Here is a 26,576-nt window from a genome sequence, read left to right as displayed (position 1 = left end):
GTCTGTCACGGGTTACAAACTGGTGCTTGTCATGAAGTGACGTAGGTGAAACGTCATAGATTCTCCTAAAGAGACGTCGGGTGAGCAGGGCCGGAAATAAGAAAAAAAAATCTTATAGGACATGCATGTTTCCAGTGATCCCCCCTTTTACTGTAAAAATTATAGGACATTGTCCACAGGAGAGCCCAAAAATAGTGTGGCATCTTCATAGTCAAGCTGTCAGAAAATTTATTGGTCAAACTGTCCAGTGACCCCCTTAGTTTTTGAAAACATTATGGGACATTTTAAAATTTTATTGGACAATGTCCAGTGTCCTGCGCTTATTTCCGACCCTGCTGGTGAGGAGCTGCAAATCCGATTGTAGTCAATTCTCGCTTGTCGTTCTCGAACTATCTCTCACTAGATCTCTAGCATTACGAAGTATATAGGAAGTGTCATACTTATGGAACATATCACTTATAAACTTATGATTGGAGCCATGTTTTTATCTACAATATTAAAGAAATTAAGTTTCCGTAATGAACTTTCAGACCATTTACGAACTGCATACACAAGACGGTAATTTCAAATGCGATTTTTCGTCTATTTCTGATCTTAGACTCATTTTAAATTAAGCCCCTCGAGGATGTCTTCGTTATCGTGACGAGATCCGCCCCGAATCCCTTAATTCCGAGATGAGACCCGTGTTTAAACAGCGATATTATACTATACACAAGAGATTCAAAGACTTTTAAAAATGTTTACTGATGTAAACATAAGTTACGTCATAGCAGTAAGTACGACGCTTAATGCTAATTTTCTTAGAGAAGAGAAAAAGAAGCTTTGTTCCCTATCACGCGTGTTAACGAGAAATGTTGGGGGCCATTGAATGACATACTTATTTACACTAGGTTACTCATGATGTAAATATGGAAAGCGACGTAGTCCAAATTACATACTGAAATTCTAATGCGCTCGTGGTCTAGTTTAATTCAAAGGCTAATAGGAATTCACGTGAAACTTCCAATGTGACAAAGGAAGTTTAAAAGCCCGACTATCATACAGAGTTTTCATCAACTTAATTTCATTTCAGTGTAATGGCAACGCCGCACATTAACTACTGCGTTGCTGCATGACATCTGCTGCATGAACAGAAGCTAAGGGAAGCGTGCGAACTTTGCATCGATAATTCGTGTTTGTTTTGATGCGGTTAGTCAGACGAGAACACAAGATGGTTTGCTCGCTTCTAGACTTGTCAAGAAGTAACCGAATTGTGTCGCTAGCTTTAGACTAACGTAAGACTTTTCTTATACCAAATGAATGAGTAGTTCAAATGAGCACTTAGTCTGGCTGTAATAATGATGTACTACACCACCAAGTAGTCTGCGAAGCTCCATTTGTATATTTTTGGATCTTGTGGACCCCCAACTGTAACTAAATTTATTTTTATTCTAATTAAATCAGTAATTGTTTCGTGGGCCACAGCTTGCAGCAAATTATCCGCAATATCTCAAAGTTGCCCCTAAAATAGTTTAAATTCCTTGAAATTTTAGCACATCAGTTTGATAAAACATTTAGCGAAAACTTGTAAACAGGAAACCGATTAACCGAATACCGACCGATGAGACACTGGTGGAAGAAAGACGCCCTAGCTTATGGTTGCCAAAGTGGTGGATTACTTTAGGGAAAAAATAAAACAAGAGAAAAACTTTCTGCTGAGAAAATAGATGCGGAACCAACCGTTAGTTGGCAGCAAACTCAAAGGCATAAGGATTCTGCTGTAAGGGAAAAAACTTATCTAACAACGTTAGGGCTGAAAGTAAACGAAAATCTCCCGTAAATCTCCTAATTCCAGGCAGAAAGACCCACGAAAAACAAGTTGGGTTCTAAGTTGACAAGGCTAGAAAATCCACCACCGCCTTAGGTTGGCGAAGTACAGTATACAGCGCATGCGGTTCAAGTTGAGAAACGTGGATGAAATTTCTCTAGCCCTTTTACTGCAAACTTTCTATGCGGCAAACTTTAATCACAAATTTTTATCGGCGAACAACTACTATAGGTACTACCAAGAAGTGATATCTAGTTTATTAAGGAGAAGGTATAAGATGCCTAAGTATTCGCGTGCCAATCCCAGTCCCTCTTTCAAAATACAAGGGAGGGACGTAAAAGGAGGCCGGGCTATTTCGCCTCTCCTCAGCTCTCAGTCGGAAAATACGGAATTTTCGTCATTCGCGTCGCACTGACGTGAGTTTTCAAGAACTGGTTGTAATTTGAGGCGGTGATTAACTTCGGACCTACGTTTGTACTTTATACCTTTTGCCTAATAAACTAGATATCACTTCTTGGTACTACTACTACTACTACTACTACGGACTTACTTGTTTCTAACTAACAACCCATTCGTATAATAAATGCTACGCGGGGCTAAAAACTGAAAGAATTCGCCACTCGACACCCTCTTCGCTATACGGAATCTTTTAGCGATAAGAGTTTTTGGGTGACCGTTAGGCCCATGATCTTGCCAGCAGTCCCTGACTCCCGGTAAACGAGATAGGTTTCCATGATGCACCATGCACAGAACTGAAACTGCGCCAACTGATGATAAAGGTACTCATCGCAGATTATTTGTAATGAGAAAAGTAAATCGTTCTATACACTCAAGTTCGAGGGCACTTGGCTTAGACACTATGGCTGGTACCCTAAACAGTTTTTACAAATATTTGAATAAGTTAATTTGCCCTTATGTTAAACACATTCAGGATTTGATAAGGGTCTAACTGTTGAGTTAAATGTAATTAAATTAATTATTTTTTAGATAAAACAAAGAGTTTTCGTTGGCATTCGTGGACTTTCGTCTCCATCTTACTACACGGACTCTTAATTCGCTAAAAGACGTGACAACGCGACTCTTGTCAACGAAAAGAAGTCGTAAAAGCCTACGGCAAACAATAAATTAAGCCGAAAAATTCGGCAGCGTCCAAAAAGCGCGCGACGGAAGTTAAAAACAGTCTCCCCTGACGTAAAAACACTGCACTGGTGCGTAGTGAAATAGAGCCTTAATTAAGTGAAGGCAAAGGAGACGTATAAGAAAGAAAGATGCAAGAAATATTTGAACGGGAACAAAAAACAAAAAAAAAGCAGAACATTTTCGTTATACGGCTTATAAAAAGCTCTCCTGAGACTCTGGAAAGATGCGCAAAGATAAGAAAAGACTTGCCGAGGGACTAACCTAGCCACTGGTATAAAGATGGTCACACAAGTTATTTATCTGACTTGTTTTCCCTGACCACTTTTGTTGACCAATTTTCCCACTTATTTGAAGAAAAGTCAGAATTTTATGTTGAAAAATTACTAGTGTCATGAACTTTTAAACATTTATTCAAAATGTCGTAATAAAAATGAAGAACCACGTGACTTAGGTTCGGACATGTACAATTGTTGAGGAGTGAATCTCCCCTCGAAACTTTCCAAAGATAACCCCGTTTTTAGGGTGAAAAGGCACAAAGTTTGCATCCGCAGACCAACTTCTGACACATTTTTTTTCTGCCTTTCTTTTTCACTACAAGTATACGTCTTCTCTCCAGTAAAAGTTTTGGAAGCGTGACGAGTCACCAGGTGACACTTTTCGGTTCTCTTTCTTTCTTGGAAGGAGCGAGGAAAGAGACCATTAAAGGGAATAGGGAGGACTATAAAAGGTTAGTCCCGTACTAGGTCTCTCTCTAGCTACTACTTAACTTTCTAGGGCCTCTTTCGAACCGCGTAATAACCCTCGGAGGTTGGTTGGTTGGAGGGGGTAAGACCCTATTTTGGACCCCTCAACTGTCTTTGTATCTAGTCCTTTTTACAAGCCGCATCCGTTATGTCTCCCTGACATCGTTCGAAAAATGTCTTTATTACGCTTCCATGGGCTTTCTTCTACTACAAGTATAACCGTAACAAGTACTCGCGCCTTACTTCACCTCCTCCTCCTCCTTCCGAAGGGAATAATTTACCCCAGCTACGTCCACCATCGATTTATTGCTAACAGAATTCTTCCCAGAGGCCACTCTCTCTTTCTCTTTTTTATTCATTTTTAATTAAAATCGAACAACGTAAAACATAAAATTAAACGTGTTTTCGTATAAAGACCATAGATGGCGTAGGTTCAAAGAAAAACTTGCTTTTAAGCTTACAACACAGCACGATTTGCGTCGCCAGATGGTGCTATGATCGAAACGCGAGCTTTGGTGCGAAAATACTTAGAGTTTCGAGGGCCATCTACGCTATCCTTCCTGCCGCCAGGAAATAAAACGTTACTGTCAGACAGACATTGATATTTTCTCACTATGATTTATGGAAAATGCCATCTTACAAAAAAAAATCCATGTCTCCGTATTAAGCTCTCCGTATAGGAGCTGATAGGCTTGATTCATACAGTCCTAACATACAATATTTCTAAGGAGATTGAATTTCTGGATGGAACTTAAAATGTCAAGTCCCAATATCCTTTTTAGAAAGAAAATGATTTTCTAAAAACCCTTGAATCTCTCGGAACCTAGAACAAACTTAGCAATTGAAATTTCGGAATCCAATCTTTTTTTTTTCGAAGTGGTATAAAAACGTTATGCCGGGCCAAAGAACCGTTCACTATCAGATATCATCGAAAGTGCAAAGTAATAGACATACATTTACTATCATAAGTCGCCAATAGTAGTAGAGTGGTATACTCGCACCATTATAGCGACATCTATGGTGAAAAAACTCGACACAACAAACGTTAATAGCACCATGGTTGTGTTCACGGCTACCACGACCAGATTTAAAGTATAAGTATTTCATTCTTGAACATTGGGGAGTGGGGATGGACTGATAGTATCTCGTAATTCCCAAGAGTCTCTCGTTTATTAAGTTGAGTTTTTTTGACGTTTGGGTCGGAGCAAACAATTGAAACTATGGCGTGACATTGACGCTGTTCTGAATATAGAGAGAGACTTACGGTGATAACCTTAAGGTTCTGGAAGGCTAAAAACTATACCGCGAATCCAGTCACTCTCCCTGTCCGGGTCAAATGCATACACCCCCGAAAACTCGAATGGAATTTTTATACGAGACGTCAAGAGGAATTCACAAGATCCCATCAAATTCCCGTTTCAGCTCAAATTACGAAACGTCTTTCCGTCTCTTATTATCACCTTCTGGGCCTTGGCGTCCTTTTTCTTTGGGTGGAGTTGTCGATGGCTTTCGGGCAAGTGACCCTTGATGTACAGGGTGTTAGGCTAAGATTGGTCATCCCAACGCTAAAAGAAAGTTCAAATCCCTTGACTTCTCTTGGTTTTTCCTGTCAATTTCCCGCGAACTTCTCTGACCATTAAAGTAATTAATTTTACGTCATCGTAATGTTTCTTGTTTATGATATAGTAATATCAAGAAGCGATATCTAGTTTACTAGGAAGAAGGTTTAAATTCGCCACATTTCTAGCTTTATCTCCAGTCCCAACGTAGGTCCGGAGTTAATCCCCGCCTCTAAATTACAACCACCAGCATCTCATTGGTTCTTGAAAACTCAGGTCAGTGCGACGCGAATGACGAAAATTACGTATTTTCCGACTGGGGAGAGGCAGCGAAATAGCCCGGCCTCCTTTTACGTCCCCCCTTGTATTTTGAAAGAGGGACTGAGACTATATGGCGCGCGAATACTTAGGCATCTTATATACCTTCTCCCTAGTAAACTAGATATCGTTTCTTGGTAATATGTATTGGTTCGGTCACACCCTGTATATAATAAATGGTGATCTAGAGTAAAGGCGAGCCGAGAATCACGCCCCTGTGATTTATGGAAGGCAGCAACCCGAAAGGCATCAGTTCGGCCACCGCGGACGTTTATTCCAATGACGGATGAGTTGCGATGACCGCTCTTCATCCGAGCATCAGCCCCCAGGATCTCTGACCGTCTAAAAGAGAGTATGGCCACGACGTAGCAACACCTTATTATAAAACCAAACACTCGTCTTCATCCCTTCAACAAATCTTTGCGTTTAAGATCAGGAAAATCATGTAGCGTCTATGGAACGGTTTCGAATATTCATCTTAGTTTCAAGTTAAGTTGCTCTAAAAAACTGCGCGCTTGGAGTTTCAACCTACTACAGTTTGTTTTTCTTAAAGGGACAATGAAATAGATAAAAACCGATTTTAAATCTATCCAGATTTAAAAAAAACGTGTACATGAAACATTTCGTTAGTTTCGTATAAGTTTCCAAAGTTTAAAGAAATTGGCTTAAGACAGATTAAACTTAGTCTTCCCGTTATAATATTTACTACGTTTATTAAAATTAAGCGTCGATTTTTGAAGGCTGAAAATTTATACAACGTATAATCGATTGTAAAAAACAACCGGTTCCCCGATCATTTCATTCTCCCTTTAAGGATTTATTTTTTTCCGTTCTGCCTTTTGGCGATATTGGTTTTTGCGAGGGTGGAAAGAAGGCTGAATCTGACAAATTAAAGCGAACGAAGAATGTATAACAGATATTTATTATAGATTGTTAACTTTAAGACGTTTTCTTAAAGAACTGCCCAAAATAATAGCCGAAATGTCAAGGGAATCAATGTGGACTCGAGGAGACGTTTTATAAGACAATGCATCGTCTGTTTTCTTTAGCTTTCTTTAGTTTTGTACTTAGACCACCCTCGCGCCTCGGGGGAAACGAACTATTTCGTGTTTGTTTTAGAGGTTGACCTTAAGGTGAACCTTTGAAATTCTTATATTTATACTGCAATGTAGTGTAGTGTTGAGTCTCAATGGGACGGAGTGCTATTTTTTTATCAAAGATGTAGGCCTAGTTTCTAAGAAGAATATGTATTTGGAAATGGGTATTTTTCATTATGTAATCACATTATATCAAAACAAGAACCATTAGAACTAAGTAATGTAAAACGATACGTGATTTGGCGTAATCTGAAACAAAACACCTCAAAATGTGACCCATATTCGAGCTTATCACTGGTGTTTGGCCAAGAACATCATGCCCCAAACCGAAGTGAATGCAATAAATAACTGTACCAATTCCTTCTGCTTCAATACAAGCCCCTGAACTGATATTGCACGTCATTGCTAACCTGTTCCTATCCAAACTGGTTTTCGTGTATCCCCTTATCCACAGACACCACAAACAAACAAACACACACACAGACACCGAATACAACCTATCCATAATCTACGTGTAGATACGTGTAGATAATGAATAAAGAGACGGCTATTTCACGCGGATCTTGTTTTAAACTGAATTTTTCTACCTCGTTCACGCGTGATTATGGGCATGAGATGAGACAGTGAAAAAGAAGAAGGATTCAATTTCAATATAGACCCAGATCAGAATGATTCCAAAAATCAGATATACTGATATTATACAATGAATATAGATAATCTTGTCGGTATTATATATCGGTTCATTTTCATATAAATAGGGTCATTGAACAAGAGAACCGTTTCTTTACATAGAAAAATCGCCAGAGGTGTTTTTTTCCTTTGAAAAACCAAAGAAGAAAGATTTCTGAATATGTATTTGCGATCTCCCCCATCTCTCTATCGCATATACAGTGTGGATGAGATCTCTATAAACCCTGATTTCATCGTCTGCAGTATGGCAATTCGATATTAAGTCGGTTTGATCATACCCACTCTGCGCAACGTTGCCTTTCTATTCGACAGGGAGATATCTTTCTTCTTAACGTCAATCGCCTCAAGAGATTCCTCACATTTTTCAGCTTTTACAAACAGCGTAAATTGATACGGAGAAATATCAATTCAAATCCCTTTTCTCGAGTAAACTGAACAAGATGTCGCGGGCTTCCATAATAACAATGATTGCACCGGCACGAACGCGACCAACCAAGCAAGAGAAAATGTCGTTATTAATAAGTTCAATTATCATAAATACTAGCTGTTACCCGCGGCGTCGCTCGCGTGTAATAAGAACTTCCATCAAAATGATATAAAGAATGTGTAGATTTTACTGATGACTAATATTTTTATAGCACCCTAGGAGCGAAGGCACTTGGCGTTGCCCGTCAGCCCGTTGGGACATTTTTTATTACTTTTCACGCGGACATTATTCCGTTAAGGAGGGTTTTTAAATTTCTGGCCACCATTTAAAAAGATGGCAACAAATCGAACCCAACAGACCATTCTGCCCGTCTATAGGTTAAAGTAAACCGGTGTACTAAATATTTGAGAAATCGGTTGAAACGCGCGGACTTTGTTGCATAGAGAAGATTTTTTACATTTCTGGGCGCCATTTTTAAAGATGGCGGCGGATTGGAAAAATCTTTCTTAGTACGCGCCTACTACTCATGCGTAACGTTCCTGCAAATTTTCAGCCTCCTAGGGCAAGAGGTTTGGGCTGGGTGTTGATTATCAGTCAGTCAGTCAGGACTTTGATTTATATAGACTTAGATATAAGGTTTTATCAATGGAACACTTTCTAGAAAATCAAACCTCGATATTGCAATAGCAAATAATTGACTTTAAGCCAAAAAGGAGATATAAATAAGAATTATTGTAGGGAGGTCTATTTTTACCGTCCTAATAGCGGTAAAAGCTCCTCGGTTAAGCCATTCTCTAGACAAACATACCGCCACGCAGTTAAGTAATCTAACAAACGTTTGGTTTAATCTGACTATTCCACTCCCGATCAGGTGTGAATTCACTAATTCGCTACCGGTATTTAAGGTCCAGTAATTCTCACAAGGGATCTATAAGCTTTGCCCCCTTTCCCTCCCCAAATCAGCCACGTGTCAAGCTCTCAACAGTCCTCTGTTGCCGCTTAAGTAAACTCGGTATACGCCGTCATAGTAAACAAAACTAAGTAAACGTTAGCCGGCGATTCGCAACTTGCCAGTCGAATATTGCCATGGGGGTTTTCTGCCGAAACATTCCCGGGTCTTAAGACAACGTCACACATTTCCTGGCCTGTGTTCGGGAAGAGCGTCCACTAGGGAGGGTTAAAAACCACTCTTCAATATAAAGTTCCCAGGGAGAAGCGGTAAATTGTTACGTCAGAGGTGACGCGTGGTTCAGTTCTCCTTACTGCCTCCTGACCACCGGAAAGTTACGCTTAGTTTTGGGCAGGGATAGATTTAATTTTCGAAGTAGGAATGGAGAACAGAGTAATCTGGGCGCACGGGACGGGGTGGGGGTATGAAAGAAGAGGCGGGTCATAGCGACAGAGGTAAAAAGGAATTACGTATTTTTCGCCGTTCCCGTCAGCAACGCCGTCAAACTGTAGTTTAAGTGAGCCAATAAGATAATTTAAACGTTTCGTTACGTGTTGGAGGGAGGGGCTCTTTACTGGGCTATGAGTCGGACTGAAGTAAATACGAACCGTTCTCCACTCCTACTTCTAAAATTAAATCTACCCCTGGTTTTGGTATACCGTTCAACGTGTGTTGCCGCCTTAAAGGATAAGTCTTGAGCGACACTCAAAGCCAGGCTTCGTAACGGACGGATTTAGGGCACCAGTTAGCAAGTTAACGGTTATAGTGTCTTTGATCACGGTGTCATTCATCGTATGTACCTTAAGGATTAGACCCCGCGTGCACGGAGCTGGGCATAAGGGCGCTAAATACCTTCATTAGTTTTATTGTAACCGAAATAGCTAAGCTTTGTCTATACAGGTTAGAACTGTTGCGCGTGCAAAAATTAACGAAATTGGAATAATTCATCATGGCCTTTGTAATGCTAAAAGGACAAGTAAACACGTAATGTGTAGTCTTGCAGTAGAGAGGCGCGATGGAGAAGCTTGTGATGGTGGGCCATCTCAACTCTTTCTTCCAAGGTTTCACCAAAGGCGCGCAACCAGTTTAGAAGAATAGACCCAATACTAAGACTACGAGAAAAAAATTCACCTTTTTCAAGCTAGCAGCTAGTATTGTTTGAAGTTGGTTAGACCACTCGCGAATAGTGTTAAACGAGTTTTGGGGTTTGTGGATCTCATCAACGATGAGACTGAAAAGGCAAAGGCGGGTAGTCGCTGAAGGCGAATCATTACTCAAAGACTTTCCCGGAGATTCCCCGTTGCATTGACCGAAAGCAAATGGTAACATAAGAAAAGAACAAGATGGCTACGGCTTAACTAAAACCCCTATCCGTACTCCACCTATTAAGTTAGTTCCGCCAGTAAACCATTCTTCTATCCTTACTGTTATATATATGATATAGACTTATGGATAACATAGACTTATGTAAACAGTTAACTTATAAATAGATCATAACTTTATGTAAATTACGACAAAGGTCAGACCTAAATAGATAAGAGCTGATAACAGCCAACTATATAAACGACGGGCAACCTACCCCGAATGGTAGTTTGTTTAGACCATTAAACGATGTTACCAGTAACTGAATAAGTCTCGCCGTTCTTCCTTAATATTACACTTACCACAATTCAAGACCCAGTTATACCAGAAGTAAGATAAGGGACTAGAAGTAAAGTGCTCTAGCATTGGTAATAGATCCTGGCACTAGTGAACAAATTTGAGGATTTTATGCCGCTTCTATATCGCACCTACACTAGAGAGAAAAAATTGGTCGAGTTCCAAAAAAAGATTCCAACCCCCTTCCCCTCAACCTAAAGCCGAGGAACACGGACGCGGGTGCTTGAATCTAGTTCGGCTGTCTACCACCACGAGCGTCTCACGTTTCGGAAGGAAAATTCAGAAACCGCTACCAGAGGGCCAACTGTTGGTGTGTTATCAAGAACATTCACTTTCGCCATGTGAAGAATTTGTTTACCTTGATACTTCTAGTCCCTTATCTTACTTCTGGTTATACTAATACATCTGCAACCCAGGTCAAACTAATACCCCTTTGTATTTATAAACTATACGAGGGTAAAACGTTGGCCTAAGAAATAGAAAGACCGTGGCGTCGGCCGCGAGCGGAATAAACCCAACCGAGTGAGATGAAAAATGAGGCAAGTGAGGTTTGAGACGCATTCTCAATTAACGCCATCTCTTTTCGGGAAAACACCCAGAGACCTAGAGTCTCGGATCTGCCTAAAAAGAGGACGGTTAATTAGTTAGTCTAGAAGAAAGTAAGTCTTAATTAAGATTCCGATTACCATTAAGAAACAAAACTGAAGAAAAACAAAAAGAAGAGAGCTGTCTTTATACTTGGAATAACATCTAAAAAGCCAAATTGAAACCTGAACTCGATTACTAGCACACTATAAGACGAACGTTGCGGCTAATACACACAATTAAAGGCCTTTTCAGACGACACAACCTTTGACTCAACTAGATGGGTCAAATAGTTGAGTCAGCAAAAATTGGTCAGTAATCAATTTATAATTTGGTCAACTTGTCCAGCTTCTGTTCACACAACCCAGCTAGTTCACTCATCTAACCGAGCCCAAAGGTTGTATCGTCTGAAATGGCCTTAATTTGATTTGAATTCACTAACTGAACATAGTACGTTGTGGTAAATCAGGTATTGATTATATACAAAGCTTGTGATAGCCAAACTTAAAATCTTAAAATCAAGAAACGTTAATGAAATGAAACCGAGCTTTATGGTAACACAATAGAAATAAATTAGGGCGCACTTTACGCTATTTCAATTTACTTTTGTTATAAACCAAGGGTTAGAGCATCATATAACTAATAGTAAAGAAGCTGTATATACTAAGTAAGGTGTTATTACCCGAGAAGAAGATACATAACGTTACGTAGGAAAAAAAGAGGCTAGCTGCAATAAAACATTAAAGGATTATCCTTAGGATGGGTCGGTCTTTCGTGCCAACGATATTAAAGTATACGATTCATGGTGTACGGCGCGCGCCAGAAGGTTGGTTGCTTGGTTATACCCGAGGAGGAGAATGAGATGGCAGCAATAAACCTAGTGGAATATATTAATATACCCCCCGCAAGTTTGTTTTACGTGACTAAAGGGTAGCAGCTTGAATTTTTGACGGTGCCTGGAATGATAGGATGGGAGACACGGACGATTTTTTACACAAGAATACGATAAACACGAAGTCATCATCATTCAGGTAATAGGAACCACTATGCACCTTTATATTAAATGTCAATTTCTATTTGCGGGCTTTGTGAGTGGTATATACCGGGCTTGAAAACTTACTATATGTCACGCCTCTAATTGTGACGTCGATCTTTCTAACTTTTATTTCATTGGTTGACTGCTAGCAACGTGAGTTCCTAGGCGAGCAAGGTTAAATCGCGCTATCTCAGTTGTGACGTCACTGCCTAGGTAAGCTTAGCTTTGGCAGTGGGCGGCCATGTTTGGTACCGCTTTGGTTATATGGGCAAATAGCATGGGTGACGTCACACTAAGGTTTCTGAGAATGCTCTATTCAGCTCTTGCCACAAAATCCGCATAGATACGTTGAAAGAAAATGGGATACGCAATGATTCTTATTGGCTGTCTGTATTCCTGAAATAGTGAATAACATTCCGAATACAAACTAAACTTCACTGGCGTTTGTTAAACTTGCGTATTCCTTGGAACACCTATTGAACATTTTTATTATCTACGTCGAATTATGAAAAAAAGTAGTTAGGTTATGGGTTGACCTTAGCTGTGTGTCTGTTTTTTTCGTGTACTTCCGTTTAATCTAGTTCCGACGTAATAAAACGAACACCCTATTAAAAGCGAACCCCCATCACCTTGGAGCCATAAAACCAAACGGTAGAGGAGGGGATAATTTGCATGTACTTTTCTTCTACATATGGCTGGCTTACTACAGCTGCATGGTCATTGCCATTAAATTCAGACCGAAGATAGCGATTTCCAACCGTATATAGGTTGGGGACTATATGGTAATGGCTTACCGACGTATCTCTTTCCGATTTCTTTTCTAACCCTTAAAGGGAATGCTCCGAATAATGTCAATCTTTCTGAATCCTGATATTTTGTTCAGTGCCAGGGTTAGTATCGTAATAACAATAAATAATTGACAAATATATATTTTCCACCAAACAAAACGGTTGCGGGTAAACACGAAATTGAGGTTTAGAATGTAACGGAGAGATGAAATTGGAATGGAAACAAAACCCAATCTCTTTCGTTTAATGCTTTCTCTATTACGATCGAAAGGGGAGTAATGTTATACTTCCAATAAAACCAAAACCATTTCGAGAAAAAGGTTTACAGTCCCGAATAAAGTTTTTTTATCACTTATATCTTTTTTCGTCAGGCCTAGCACTAACTTGAATATTTTTACGTATCAACGAGATGCACCATGATGAAGCGTTACTATAAGACAGACAAATCCGCGCATTACTTATTATAATCGTAGGAGCTTTTCAGGCTTGCTTAAACATTCTATCACTAACTTGAATATTTTCAACGTATTAACGAGCGCCATGGTGAAGCGTTACTATCAGACAGACAAATCCGCGTATTACTTATTAAAATCGTAGGAGCTTTTTCGGGCTTGCTTAAACATTCTATCAGACAATGATATAGGAACAGAAATGAGAAAAACATTTTCGTTTAGGACGCGCGAGAAGTTTCAGGTGATGTTGTCAGCACAATGGCAGTCGCGAGGGACAAATGCGGGAAAAAATGCTGAAGAGGCCCTTGGAATACGGGCGAGCGAACGAAGAAGCGCTTCAGCGCAACACAAACTCTTTTCCGGATGAAGAGCCTCAACAACTAAAAATGTTCTTCTCCCTCGTACCACTCGATCTTCAAAAGCAATTGCAACAAGATGGACGATACGTTATTAAAGCCACATCCTTCACTCGTTTTCTTAACGGTTTCACTCCATGGAGAAAGAAGCGTTATTAAGAATAATTCAATTTATTAACGACATCTGGTAAAATCTAATTTCAGACAAGGAGTCTAGGTTACTTGATGGACAAAGTGGAAGCTATCGACCAAATAAGGTACGGAGAAAGCGATATTTTTGGGCCATCAACATCATACTGGGTACTACCAGGGATAGATGTAATTTTAGAAGAAGGAATGGAGAACAGAGTAATCTGGGCGCGCGTCAAAGTCCCGGACCCCCTTCCACGGGACGGAGGGGAATGAAAGAAGAGGCGGGTCATAGCGACAGAGGTAAAAAGGAATTACGTATTTTTCGCCGTCCCCGTCAGCAACGTCATCAAAACGTAGTTTAAGAGAGCCAATAAGATAATTTAAATTTTTTTTACGTATTGGAGGGCTGGGCTGAGTCGGACTGAAGTAAATACTAACCATCCTCCATTCCTGCTTCTAAAATTACATCCCTGGTACTACGTAATTCTTTCATCTACTCCTGCAGTACCACATTTACTGTTGTACATATTTTCCTTTGATTTTCACCATTGTAAATAAATGAGAAATAATCCTCAATGGTCTGACCATTTCATTTTCACTTTAAGAAGCGCCGTCATAGAGCTATTTCTATTTCAATCTCAATCTCGGTGGGTCCGTCAAGTTCCTTGATCAGGTTTAAAGAGATTGAGGCGCACGTCAACTTTTATTGGTTTTAACTCCCCGCGACATTTCCCGTTTGAAGTATTAATTGAAGTCTATCCCACCCGACAACAAACCTTTCAAGTCTTTATAAATAGAACGTCCATCTTATTTCTTACGTCAAATCAATGATGATTAGACTAAATGCTTTTCCAATAGCAGAAGCCTCGATTATCGGGTAAATATCGGGGTACCGGGGTACAACGAAATTCAGCTAGCACGAATCATGCCTTACGCGAATGAGAACATGAACCTTCTATATAATGGACCAGAATCTTAATGGCTGATCCCACGTTAAAGTTTTCTTGCTAAAGTGTCCCAAAATAATAAAGAAAAAAAAGCTACCAGACAACAAGGTCTTGGAGAAAGACGGTACAATGTAAACAAGTAAAATAGCCGCTTGGTCTCATTTCGCTAAGCCTTGGGACAAATTTTAATTTTTTGCATCTATTTAAAAGTAAAGTTTACTAAAGTAATTGAAAATAGGAAAAGTAAAGATTTGGCGGGCAACTACGCACAGACGTTGTAAGCAGAAAAAACACCTCCCTGTTTCTGGTCCTTCTAGATTGAAGGTTCACGCAGACAACTGTGTTTTCTGCATGGGGGAATAATTTTAAAGCGACATCTACCATTCACATAGTGAAATAAATAGAAGAAGAAAGCTATAGCAAGCTTCGCACCATCGTGTATTGATCTCTGGCCTAACTTCAGTCCTAAGTCGAATTTCTCAAGAGTGCTGGCAAATATCTTGGTTCTCATTCGATATGCGAGTCTAGTATTTTTCTTGGATAGTCGCTGATTCCACACAACACACATACCCAGGGACTATTTCCTTAAATACACAAAAATCCCATTAGCGGCGTGTACTAGCTCTTAAAATATATAGTCTTCCAACGAAAATATCTCGTATTTCACCGCGCGCGCGTCTTCTTGAATCTCTTCAAGTCGAGCTCTTAATATACGCGACAAATAAGTATATAGGTGACAATTTCAACAAGAATAATTAAGATTAGGTATATTTCGAAAAAGCAACCTCTAGAGGAATTCACAACCCACGGATTAAACTATAAAAAAATAAGGTTTTCGCGAAGGCATTGGTCAGGATAACCATAAACTATAAGTGTATTCTTTGTTCAACGATACCAAGAAGCTATATCTATTTTACTAGGGAGAAGGTATAAATTCGCCACATTTCTAGCTTTATCTCCAGTCCAAACGTAGGTCCGGAGTTAATCCCCGCCTCTAAATTACAACCAGCATCTCATTGGTTCTTGAAAATTCACGTCAGCGCGACGCGAGTGACGAAAATTACTTATTTTTCTACTGACTAGAGGTGAAATAACCCGGCCTCCTTTTACGTCCCCCCCTGGTATTTTGAAAGGGGGACTGGGACGATGGCGCGCGAATACCTAGGCATCTTATAACTTCCCCCTAATAAACTAGATATCGCTTCTTGACGATACCTAAATCTTTCGAACCTTTTACGGAATGAAATAGAACTAAAATGTTTTGGGAATTGAAACAAACGAAAACCAATATTTCAGCATTGTATATACAGAGTAGGGTTAGTCAGAAATTAATGGGGGTAGGGTTTTTCGGATGATTTTGAGTCAAAAATGTTATATGACATTTTTCCCTAAGTTTACAAGCTGTTATTGGAGTGATAGCATTATCTCTCAGTTTATTACAAAGTTCATGCTACTAGCCTTGCCACAAGTAGAATAATCTTACACCAAGTTCCTATGTAAGATTTTTTGCCGTAGCCTCTGTGTCTGAAAGTTCTGACGTTAAGCTTTTTAAAGTTTCCAACGGAGCTCGCGTGAATGAAGAGATAAAATTTCTAAAATATCGGCCACGACCGAAAACGAGCTTTTGAAGCAGCGCTCCACAGCGGTGGAGAGTGAAGTAAAACAGGCGGGGTTATTTTTTTTATCGAGTAAGTTCAAGCATGGAGGGTTCATCCAAGTGCACTGTGTTTGCGTTTTTTATGGCGTGTGGTGTGCAAACGTTTTTAGAGAAAGCCGACGGAATTATATTTTTCTGGCGCGGAAATACTCTGAGTTTATTTTGAGAGCCTTTTATCCATTTCTAAATTAATACATTTACACCTAACTTGCTCCGCCATAACGTAAACTCCGATCGCCTTAGATCTACGCGAGCGGATCTACGTCTCTCTATTGGCCGAAAAGCTCATCACAAGCGGACCCAACCTCCCATCGAAAAATTTAAGTTTCGTACATTTTTTAAGGGGGGTGGAATTTCTTTAGCGAGACCCAGCTTTCCGCGGCTGATGTTAGTTTGCGCCGAGAAAAAATGTTAGTAGAGAAAAACTTTGGGTGTTCAACTACCATTTACTCTACAGTAAATACATTCGGCCTAGCCTTGGGATATCACGTTTTAGGAACACTCGAGATGAGACGTTCGTTAGAGAAAACCTGACACACATTACCCTCATTCCTAGGCTGGAAAGCTATGTCCTTTGGATCATCTCCTTTTGTTAACGCCTATATCATCCGAGCAATTAACATCTGGTTATTTTTACGCAAATTAAAAAATTTACCCCTACCGAAAGAGCCATCCATAATCAACATTCTAACAGGACCTAAATTAAGGTGGGGCAACACCGCAATCGCTTTACCTGTACAACGCTAATTACGCTAGCTATACGTTTTTCCGGTTGACACTTTTAGAAACGCGTGTGGTCCAACCTTAACTCGAATTTAAAACGCTTTATAAAGAATTCAAAAAGATACGTACGTTGTTAAGATAAGCTGGTAAAATGCAAATATGCAAATAATTACAACCAATTATAATTATACTCGAGACATTATAACTGCTGCCTTAATTAATTTAGTAAATTAGAGAAATAAAAAGCACTGACCCTATTTGTGTCATTATAAATGTAAATGTCGGAAGAAAACAAGTTGGTTACACCAAAATAATACTTCTACTATGAAATTAATCATTCCTGCCGTCACTAGATGGCGACACCAAACTAATAATTTAACCCATTATATTGGGCTGGAGATCTATGGCAGACGTTCTAATTTTTAACGCAATTTGGTGAAAAAAAAACATCATCTTTAAGCCGTCTTAAAGAGCCTATTATGATATTTAATAGTAGAGTAACCAGGCAGTGGTTTCCCCGCAGTCGCCGTAGGGCAGTACCGTCAAATTACTCAACACTTCAAGCCTTCGAGGCGCGCCTATCGCGAGCAGTTTTTTGAATACAAAGTAAAACATTTAATCAAGAACTCATAAATGTTCCTGAGAACACTACTAAGTTAGTACAAGAAGCGATATCTGGTTTACTAGGGAGAAGGTATAAGATGCCTAAGTATTCGCGCGCCATAGTCACAGTCTCACTTTCAAAATACAAGGGGGACGTAAAAGGAGGCCGGGCTATTTCGCCTCTCCTCAGTCAGAAAATACGTAATTTTCGTCATTCGCGTCGGGCTGACGTGAGTTTTCAAGAACCAATGAAATGCTGGGTGTAGTTTAGAGGCGGGGATTAACTCCGGACCTACGTTTGGACTGGAGATAAAGCTGGAAATGTGGCGAATTTATACCTTCTCTCTAACAAACTAGATATCGCTTCTTGGTTAGTATTTTAAATTCCAAAACCTTCTAAAAGAGGCGATCTGCGCGGAGTAAACGTTGGTTCTCAGGTAGGTATACATTAATGCCTTCTCGCTTTACGTGTCGGATTGTGCAAAAGGCTACTTCTTAAAAGTCGAGAGAATGGCATAGCCATAGTTTACGCCTCTCTTTCTCTGTTTTTTTTTTCTTTTCATTCTTCTATTAAATTTTCCTTTCTTTTTATATGGCAAGTGTGGAGTAGCATACTAAAGTAGCGGTATACGAGTCTTTTAACTCGAGTGGAAGGAAGATTAGACAGCGGTCGCCGCGATTCTACGCTCAATTAAAGTCTTAATACGGAGTCACGTCTACTCCGTTTAAAATAAGAAAATAAAAATAAACGAATCTCGCCCTGGAACACAAAAAAAAAAGGAAAAAGAAAAGAGTTTTCTTTTACCGGCCGCTAAACTTGACGGTTTTACAAAAATGTTCTTGTTTTTTTGTGTAGAAAAAAATACAAGTTGGAAAACCAAAATAAACCTCTCCGACTCGAGCCGCAATTAACAAGTTTTCTTAAATAATTAAATAAATATAATTGATATTAATTATTATAATCGTCAATAATTTAATTAATTCTAGTTAAATCGTTTTAAGAAACTTTATTCCTAAAATCATTTTAAACATAGCTATTGTTGACATTTGATTTCAAGCGTATACCTCTTTAACAATTTTTGGAAATTTAGGGTATATAATGCGATTGATTCACGATAAATGATAATAAAAGTTGCAATTGCGTGAACCTTTGGTGGAAGCTATGCCATTGGGAGGCTAGACGTTTCTCGTAACCCTAGCCGATCGCTGCGAATTTCTTAATCCTAACGATGGTAGTAGAAGCCAAAAATTGCTTTCTACGAACACGAGTTGCCAACTGCGAACGCGGAGAAAGACACACACACAGACACGTCCAGTGTAATACCTCTCCGTTACGTCATCGTCACTCGGCACAGAAACTTCATTTTGGCGATTTTAAAGGGATAGTATAGTAAAAAAACTGCGTTTTGAAGTCAAGCACTGGACATGCGCTATAGAAAGACATAGGCCTAATTTGTCCGACGCGTTTAAGAGGATTAATTTCGACTCGAGCTAATCACTTTTATGAACAAAGTTATCCGTTCTCTCTCGGCCGAGTGACTTTTCCAAATGGATTTTCACCAACAGTCATCAATCATCGAAATACATTTAGTCCAATCCAACTCACGCTATTACACGAGCGAAGAAAAACTGAGTTTTATCACGCGACCAACTCTAAAAAAAAACCGCCTAACCCCGCTCACCTCCATGCACTTATTACTTCGATCAAGGCTGGACAAATGTTGGTTTATTATAAAGAAATTGTGATGTTAGACATCTTGTTGGAAAGGCGCTGACGTAATAGGCCTAGTTCCTTGTAATCACGAGGTTAACGGTAATAGTTCTCTGGCAGACGTACCCCTCTATCCACTGTGACTGTAAAAGGGACCCACATGTAATCAAGTCACAGGCTTAGCGTGAATATCACTTCATAAAGAAAGTTTAGATTATAGATAAAAGTTCTCCAATCAATTCCTTCCCTCAGCTTAAACTTCAGCGCAGCGTTAGCAGGCGCACCTCTGTAAGTCAAGTTGTCAAATACCAAGTCCAACTGAACTGCTAGCCTATCTCTTGACACACCAACGGCCTGTCAATACTGCGGGAACATAGTCATAATCATTGTCTCATCCAGGACATGAACCTTGTTTTTGGAACCGAAACATTTGCCTTTCTTTGATTGTAGACAACTAAGAGACAAACAAACCGCAAAATTCTCAGAAAATCCGCCAAAGGTTAGGGATTTCTTTGGAAACTGGCAACACTTATGGACTGAGTGATACGGTATCCTTAGAGAAGCATTGTAATACGGTTCGTGTCACTGAAGGAATTTCCGTGGTATCCACCCACACGCTTAAGAAGCAAAGTGATTTTGTTCTCCTTCAAAGTACCCCTTAGCTTTTTTCACTTCGATTATTCTCACCAAAACGTCCCCCGTATCAAATATTCCAAGAACATTTTTTGTTACTTTCCTAGCTCAAAGAGAGGCCGAATCGTGGGTTTATAACGAGATCTTTCAACGCCATTAAGTCCTACGTAAAGAAAATCACTGGCGAAAAAGCCGTGTGGGTACACGAGTCACAAAGGGACGTACTATGTATAAGAAACGATATTGGCAAGCCATAGGGATGTCAGAGTTCTTATAGATAATTAATGAAAATTGTCGTACGTGATAAGAAAGTCATTAATCGAAACGTTGACTCGATTTATGACAATTTTAAAATTTTATAACTTTCGGGGATTTGAACGGTTAAAACACGAGTCGCGGTGAAGAGATCATATATGGCGAATTTTGATATTCGCTAGATATAACGTAGTATCAGAAGGGGATAACACAAGAAGGATGACACTCTGTATCCTCTTAATATTTTAGTTATGTAACGTCATTCTTCCCAGGAATGCACGGCCCTTTTTGTTTGCTCTACCGCACATCAAACTTCAGATGGGCATCGCAACGTAAGGTGAATTCTATAATTGTTTGGCACTAAATCCCCAGCAATAAACCCACAAACCTCAATCCACAAGCGCGTTTTTCCCAATAGAGTAATGATGAGGGAACTATTTATCGGGTATGTGAAGCGGTTTAGTAACCTTGTACACTCCAAATGTAAAATGATGTTGGGAAGAATGACTTTACACTTACCCCGCTTTGTGGTACACTTCTTTCGAAGATAAGTATTATATACTTCTGTTAGTCAATGTCAACAACTGGTTAAGTTGTTAGCTAGAACCAATGAGCTCCTGGCATTTCTCTAAAAGATTTCGCGTTCAATTAACAAATTAGTTTGATTTGTTTCCTTAAGATGGAGAAACGCTGATTGGTCGAGCAACGTACACGGAGCAATATAGAGTAAGAAATCAAGACAATGTGTAACTTAACTTTCATTTACCCTGCACTCTCTGATATTTACATTTGCTTTTGACATAATACGAAAATAATAAAGGTGTATAGAAAATATAATCTATAATGAAAATCAATGCATCAAATCGAATCGTGGAATCTGAAATTCCCCTAAGTTTGTGATGATGGGGAGAAGAGGGGCCCCTTGTTACCTTGTGGTCAAATTCTTGTTTATATTTTGGTTTTCCCTTCTTCCACTTCCCGTTATATAATATAGGTATACTAATAAGTAATGCCTCCCAGCTATTTTCGCGGACTCGCCCAAGAATTTAATATTTCGTAATAAGAAAAACAAGGGAACTCCCAATGGAGTCTCTGCTTTAATATAAATATATAAATTTTCTAGATGTAAAATCGTATATTATATATAAGGGGCCCGAACTAACCGACGTCAACGCCTATTGACATCAGAACCTCAAGTTTAGTATATAAGGATAATACAGTTGTGTCTAGAATTTAGATTAGTTTTGCATTTATAATTAAATTAATTCCACTATAATCATAAGTAACGTAATAATAGTAAGCATGACGTGTCACTTTGTATTGCCGTAATGTTAAATTTATTAAAGTTTGTTAATTGTTACACAATGATTCCTATTATCTGTATGCATTCCCGCATTATAATAATATTGAAGAATGGCGGATATGTCACTAATGTTATAAAATTTAAAAAAGGAAATGCAGACGAGGTCTGAAGGAAGATTAGCAAATATATAATTCAGCATACTAATTGCCTACCGTCTCTCAATGCAAATACAATTTTAATTTTAATGGCTTAGATTCAGGGAATCGTAAACACGAAGCTAAGTAGGCTCGAATGTACATTCGCAACAAGCCTATATCAAACCAGGGATAGATTTAATTTTAGAAGTACGAATGGAGAACAGAGTAATTTGGGCGCGCGTCAAAGTCCCGGACCCCCCTTCCACGGGACGGAGGGGGGGGGTTATGAAAGAAGAGGCGGTTCATACTCATAGCGACAGAGGTAAAAATTAATTACGTATTTTTCGCCGTCCCCGTCAGCAAAGTCATATAAACGTAGTTTAAGTGAGCCAATAAGATAATTTAAACTTTTCGTTATTACGTGTTGAAGGGAGGGGCTCTATACTGGGCTATGAGTCGGACTGAAGTCTCCATTCCTACTTCTAAAATTAAGTCTATCCCTGACCAAACCTCTATGACTATTTAACCTAACAGATATTACTTCTGCTAATTACAAAATAATATCAACTTTTTAACGTCGTTGTTCAAAGGACAGACAGACAGGCAAAGTTTTTGAAAGTAAAATATCCTTCCTGGTTTTTCTTTGCAAATGAAATTCTTTCAAATTTATCCTTTTTTTTTCGCGACTCGTTTAATCGAATTTAAGTTATATCCAATTTTTTCTTATACCGAGAAACTTTGCCTGTTTTTTCCCCTACACTTTATTCGTTCTGCGTTCTGTCTGTCGCGTCACCGTCGCATCATCCGCAGTCCAAAAACCAAAGGAGTTTTGCAAAATTGAAAAACAAAAATCAATACGTAAGAAGAAAAACTAAATTAGTTTCTATGGACACCAGAAAAGAAATTTCGCGGAAAATAAAGAAAAATGGTCGTTTCCGGGTGAAGGTAAGACCAGGCAGCGCCTTAGGGGATGACAAAATAAACAAGGCGTAACTAAACAGCGTAAAATATTTGATGCAATTGTGACATGACACGGGGCACTTTCTCCTAGACGCACTTTTGTGGCGTTGTCAATTTTACTAGAGTATCATCATCCTTTATGTCCGACTACATTGCATAACACAAGGAGATGGAGGCTAGTGGCTCGGAGAGACCAAATTCTCCGTCAGTTCCGCACATGCGCAATTAGCGCAACAAAGAGAGTGAGAGTGTGAGAGAGAGTGAGAGAGTGAGAGAGAGAGTGAGAGAGTGAGACAGAGAGTGAGAGAGAAATCAGAGAGAAATTTGTTTACAACCACGGAGAAAGCACCCACTGCTCTAACCGTCTTTCCTCATTCACCCTGTTTGAATTTCCATCTTAACGGATCACGTGACGTCTGTCTCCTCCCCTTTGCGCCAAGGCACAAGATACAGCAACAACAGTGCCGTTCCCTCTTAGAGATTCTCCTTTTTCTACTTCCTCTTTGAATGACAACGATACATTTGTGCATTATGACTTATGGGATTAAGCTTTATACGAATAGAGAACAAACTGGGAATACAAATAGCTATTTCTTCCGGAAAAAGAGTAATTCCTAAATCCATCGGTATATCATCGTAAATCAATAAAACGGTGGAGAATAAGCCATAAAAATGAGGCATTAATTCATCCAGGCGTATAAACAGACCGCTTTGTGGATTTCGCAAATCTCCAGCCAATACCAATGGGCAAACTCTATCGTTACGCGTATATGGGCTTTAGAGTTTAGGAAATAACCGTGGACTGTATTTATCGTCGAGGGGCACCTCACTCTTGACATTAAAAAGAAACAGTTCTTCTTTAATAAGATCAATCGCGTATAAAGTAATCGGATTATTCAATTTTCATAATAATAAAGTTAGAAAATGATTAAATCGAAAATCATAAAAGGATTAAGGATAAATAGATTCGTTTCATGATGCATCGCGGTGTTTGGTGTTTCCCTCGAACTTTACGTCCACGACCATTAGAGAGGGCTTTATATTTATATATAACTCTATTATTGGGGAATTTAATACCATAAGGTAGTCCCTTAAGATTAGGAATTCCTATATTTCTTTATTCCGGTAGAGCCGCGAGGGAATCCCGGTTGGCGTATCTATCAAGCCGCAAAAATCCGAAAGATGGCAGCGGCAGTCAGAAGCGAGCGCCCCAAAGTGAATTCCGAGACTAAGATGGAGATAAATTGCAATTGGGATTACTAGACCTTATATTTTACACGCTCGACTTTATAAAGCGAAAATCGTCAACCATCATCCCCGCATTGCCGCATAGCGAGAGCCAAACTACGTACAGGGAGTTTTATTATCCGCAAGTCCTATCAGGAATGCATACAGCTTACAGCAATCATTGTGAAGCCATTTTCACTCAACGTATCTAGGCGGATTTTTTAGGAGTAGCTTGCTTCCAACCAATGATATCGCAATTAGAAAGACGCAAGTTCTCAAGAAGCCCTGCATGCCCACAAAATCGGTGTAAAAATTAACACGGGATATATGGGGACGCAGTGATTCTTATTAGCTGTATGCATTCCAGGTCGTATAAAATAATAAAATAACAAGAAACAATATGAGGACTTAGGCAATACTGAGAGCTACGTGTGTTAGCGTAAATCAAAGGTTATTTAGGCTACCGGTAACTAAAAGTACTTAGCCAGTATTTTTAACCGTCGAGTGTGTCTATAATTTCGACCAAAGTAAGGCCAAGGAATAAACTTTTAAGAAATACTACTTATTAAATACCAAGTTTCCCACTAAGTAAAAGTGTATTACGAGGGAATTTATTTGGTATGACGCAGGGACGTTCAAACGAAACACCCTGTACACTGGCTACAACGTAAAGCCTGATCGTCAGAGCCGAACCACTACCGAAAATCAGAGTCGAGTCACGGATGACAGGATTATCGGATTAAGGGAGAGGATTACGATTGAGAAACGACGCCTTTATCTCTTCGCCAAACTTTTCCAGCCCAAGAGCGTCTTCCTATCACTTCCCAACACAATCCGTCCGAGCTAAAACAATCTATACTCCGGGACAGGATAATCAGGATTGAAATCCGTTACCGTTTGTCACTGGCTACTAGCAATCTATTAAATTAGTTCGGTTTTAGAGAAGGAAGCAGATATGTCTTCTGGTAACTTTGAAGCCCTATATTAAACACGTCTTTGTGGTCCGGATGGCCTTAACCAAAGAGGCCTGTTGGTTATTGGTGTTAGCAGGGATAGATTTAATTTTAGAAGTAGGAATTGGTGAAAGCCTAGTATGTACTTCAGTCCGATTCATAGCCCAGTAAAGAGCCCCTCCCTCCAATACGTAACGAAAAGTTTAAATTATCTTATTGGCTCACTTAAACTACGTTTTTATGACGTCGCTGACGCGGATGGCGAAAATACGCAATTCCTTTTCACCTCTGTCGGTATGAACCGCCTCTTCTCTTATACCCCTCCGTCCTGTGGAACGGGGTCCGGAACTTTGACGCACGCCCACATTACTCTGTTCTCCAATCCTACTTCTAAAATTAAATCTATCCCTGGTATAGAACCGAGAACAGATTCATGTCCCAGACTATAGATGCTCGTATACGCGGGAGAAACCAACGTCGCTAGGTGGTATGTTCCTTTTCCTATTTCGCGGCTGACCCGACTAATTTTACTTTTAAAAATATCTCAAAACACCGAGATTGTTTCGACCAGAGATACTTTGTTAATTAAGTAGGATTAAATCGATAAGACGTCTCCATAAACAGATCGATTTCAGCTGCTGGGAACTTCCTTAATTCAAATTATCCGGGAGTTAACCTTAATATATTTTTAATTTCTTAAGAACTGTTGTCTCGTCCAATTCGGGATGACTTTATAATATTCCTGGTCTGAGCTAAGCTTCTGCCAAAGACAGTCTTCACTAAAGAGGCCAGAGAACTTCCCTTTAACCCCCGTTTCTTAACTTTAACCACGCTAATCAGGGTTGCCAGTAATTTGTGACTCTAGCGCTAATCTCTTCGGGTTTGGAACTGAACGATAATTACTGAATCGAACTGAATACTACAAGCTTGTAATGCTATGTTCACACTCGCACGGGAGTCGGTTGACAACTCGTTTGCCCGAATTTAGTTTTGAAACACTCTTTCTTACCAGTTCGGTTCACTGTCTGCTATCCTTTGAAAATACCCTTAAGACTAGTCTCATCCCAGGTGAAATACCTCTGAAAACTAGAAACTAACCTCCAAAAGTCGCTTTAAGTTGTTTCCCGAAGCAACTTCAAGAAAGTGCGTTTGTAATCAGTTTCTAGAGTTTCAGTTTTGTTCACACTTAACTTCGGAAGCGTTTTGAATCGCTTCGAATCGGTTTCCCGTGTAAGTGTGAACGTGGCTTAAGTCTGTTGTAGATGAGGGTGAATTTCGCTCAAAACGTTGTAGTAGTACGCGGTTGTTATTCCAGTTTAACTTAACCCTAACAACTAAGTCTTCTTCTTCGACGGCGTGGCACAATACAATACCCAGTGAAATAGTACGGTGACTAAAAAACCGTAGAGCCTTGAGCGTGATTATAATGCATTCGCTATTTTGGGGATGAATTCCTCTTTTACAATTTTACATATAAATCGACGCTGAATTTTGAATGGAAATGAAATGCAATCCTTTTAGATTCGGGTTCGATTTTGTGGAATTTAGTACATAAAGAAAATACGTGTTTACTGTAGTATATTTATATGTTAATAATACGTTAGAAGCGACACCTGGTGCGAGCAGTGCCAATAAATATAAACATCAATGTCTTAGGCTAAGAAAATTACCACAGCTATACAGCTATGGCACGGGTCATACTTATTGAAACGCATTACTAATCAAACTT

The 26,576-nt window shown here is 39.5% G+C and overlaps 1 protein-coding gene and 1 long non-coding RNA gene across 7 annotated transcripts in view; one reads left to right on the top strand and one right to left on the bottom strand.

Moving 5' to 3' along the window:
- The window catches only part of LOC149651376 (uncharacterized), a 96,529-nt gene that overhangs the window by 25,729 nt on the left and 44,224 nt on the right, over positions 1 to 26,576 (bottom strand). The gene's annotated exons all lie outside the window — the stretch shown is intronic.
- On the top strand, positions 855 to 3,302 carry LOC149651378 (uncharacterized). Its single transcript, XR_016371186.1, has 4 exons — positions 855 to 1,759; positions 1,835 to 2,038; positions 2,418 to 2,586; positions 2,795 to 3,302. It is a non-coding gene; the product is annotated as an uncharacterized LOC149651378 (long non-coding RNA).

The sequence above is a fragment of the Phalangium opilio genome, unplaced genomic scaffold, assembly GCF_054372755.1.
Source record: "Phalangium opilio isolate 3A_F unplaced genomic scaffold, DU_Popi_V2 ptg000082l_1, whole genome shotgun sequence".
Lineage (NCBI taxonomy): Eukaryota > Metazoa > Arthropoda > Arachnida > Opiliones > Phalangiidae > Phalangium > Phalangium opilio.
Note: the sequence above shows the minus strand (reverse complement) of the source record. Positions and strands in the feature narration are given on the sequence as shown.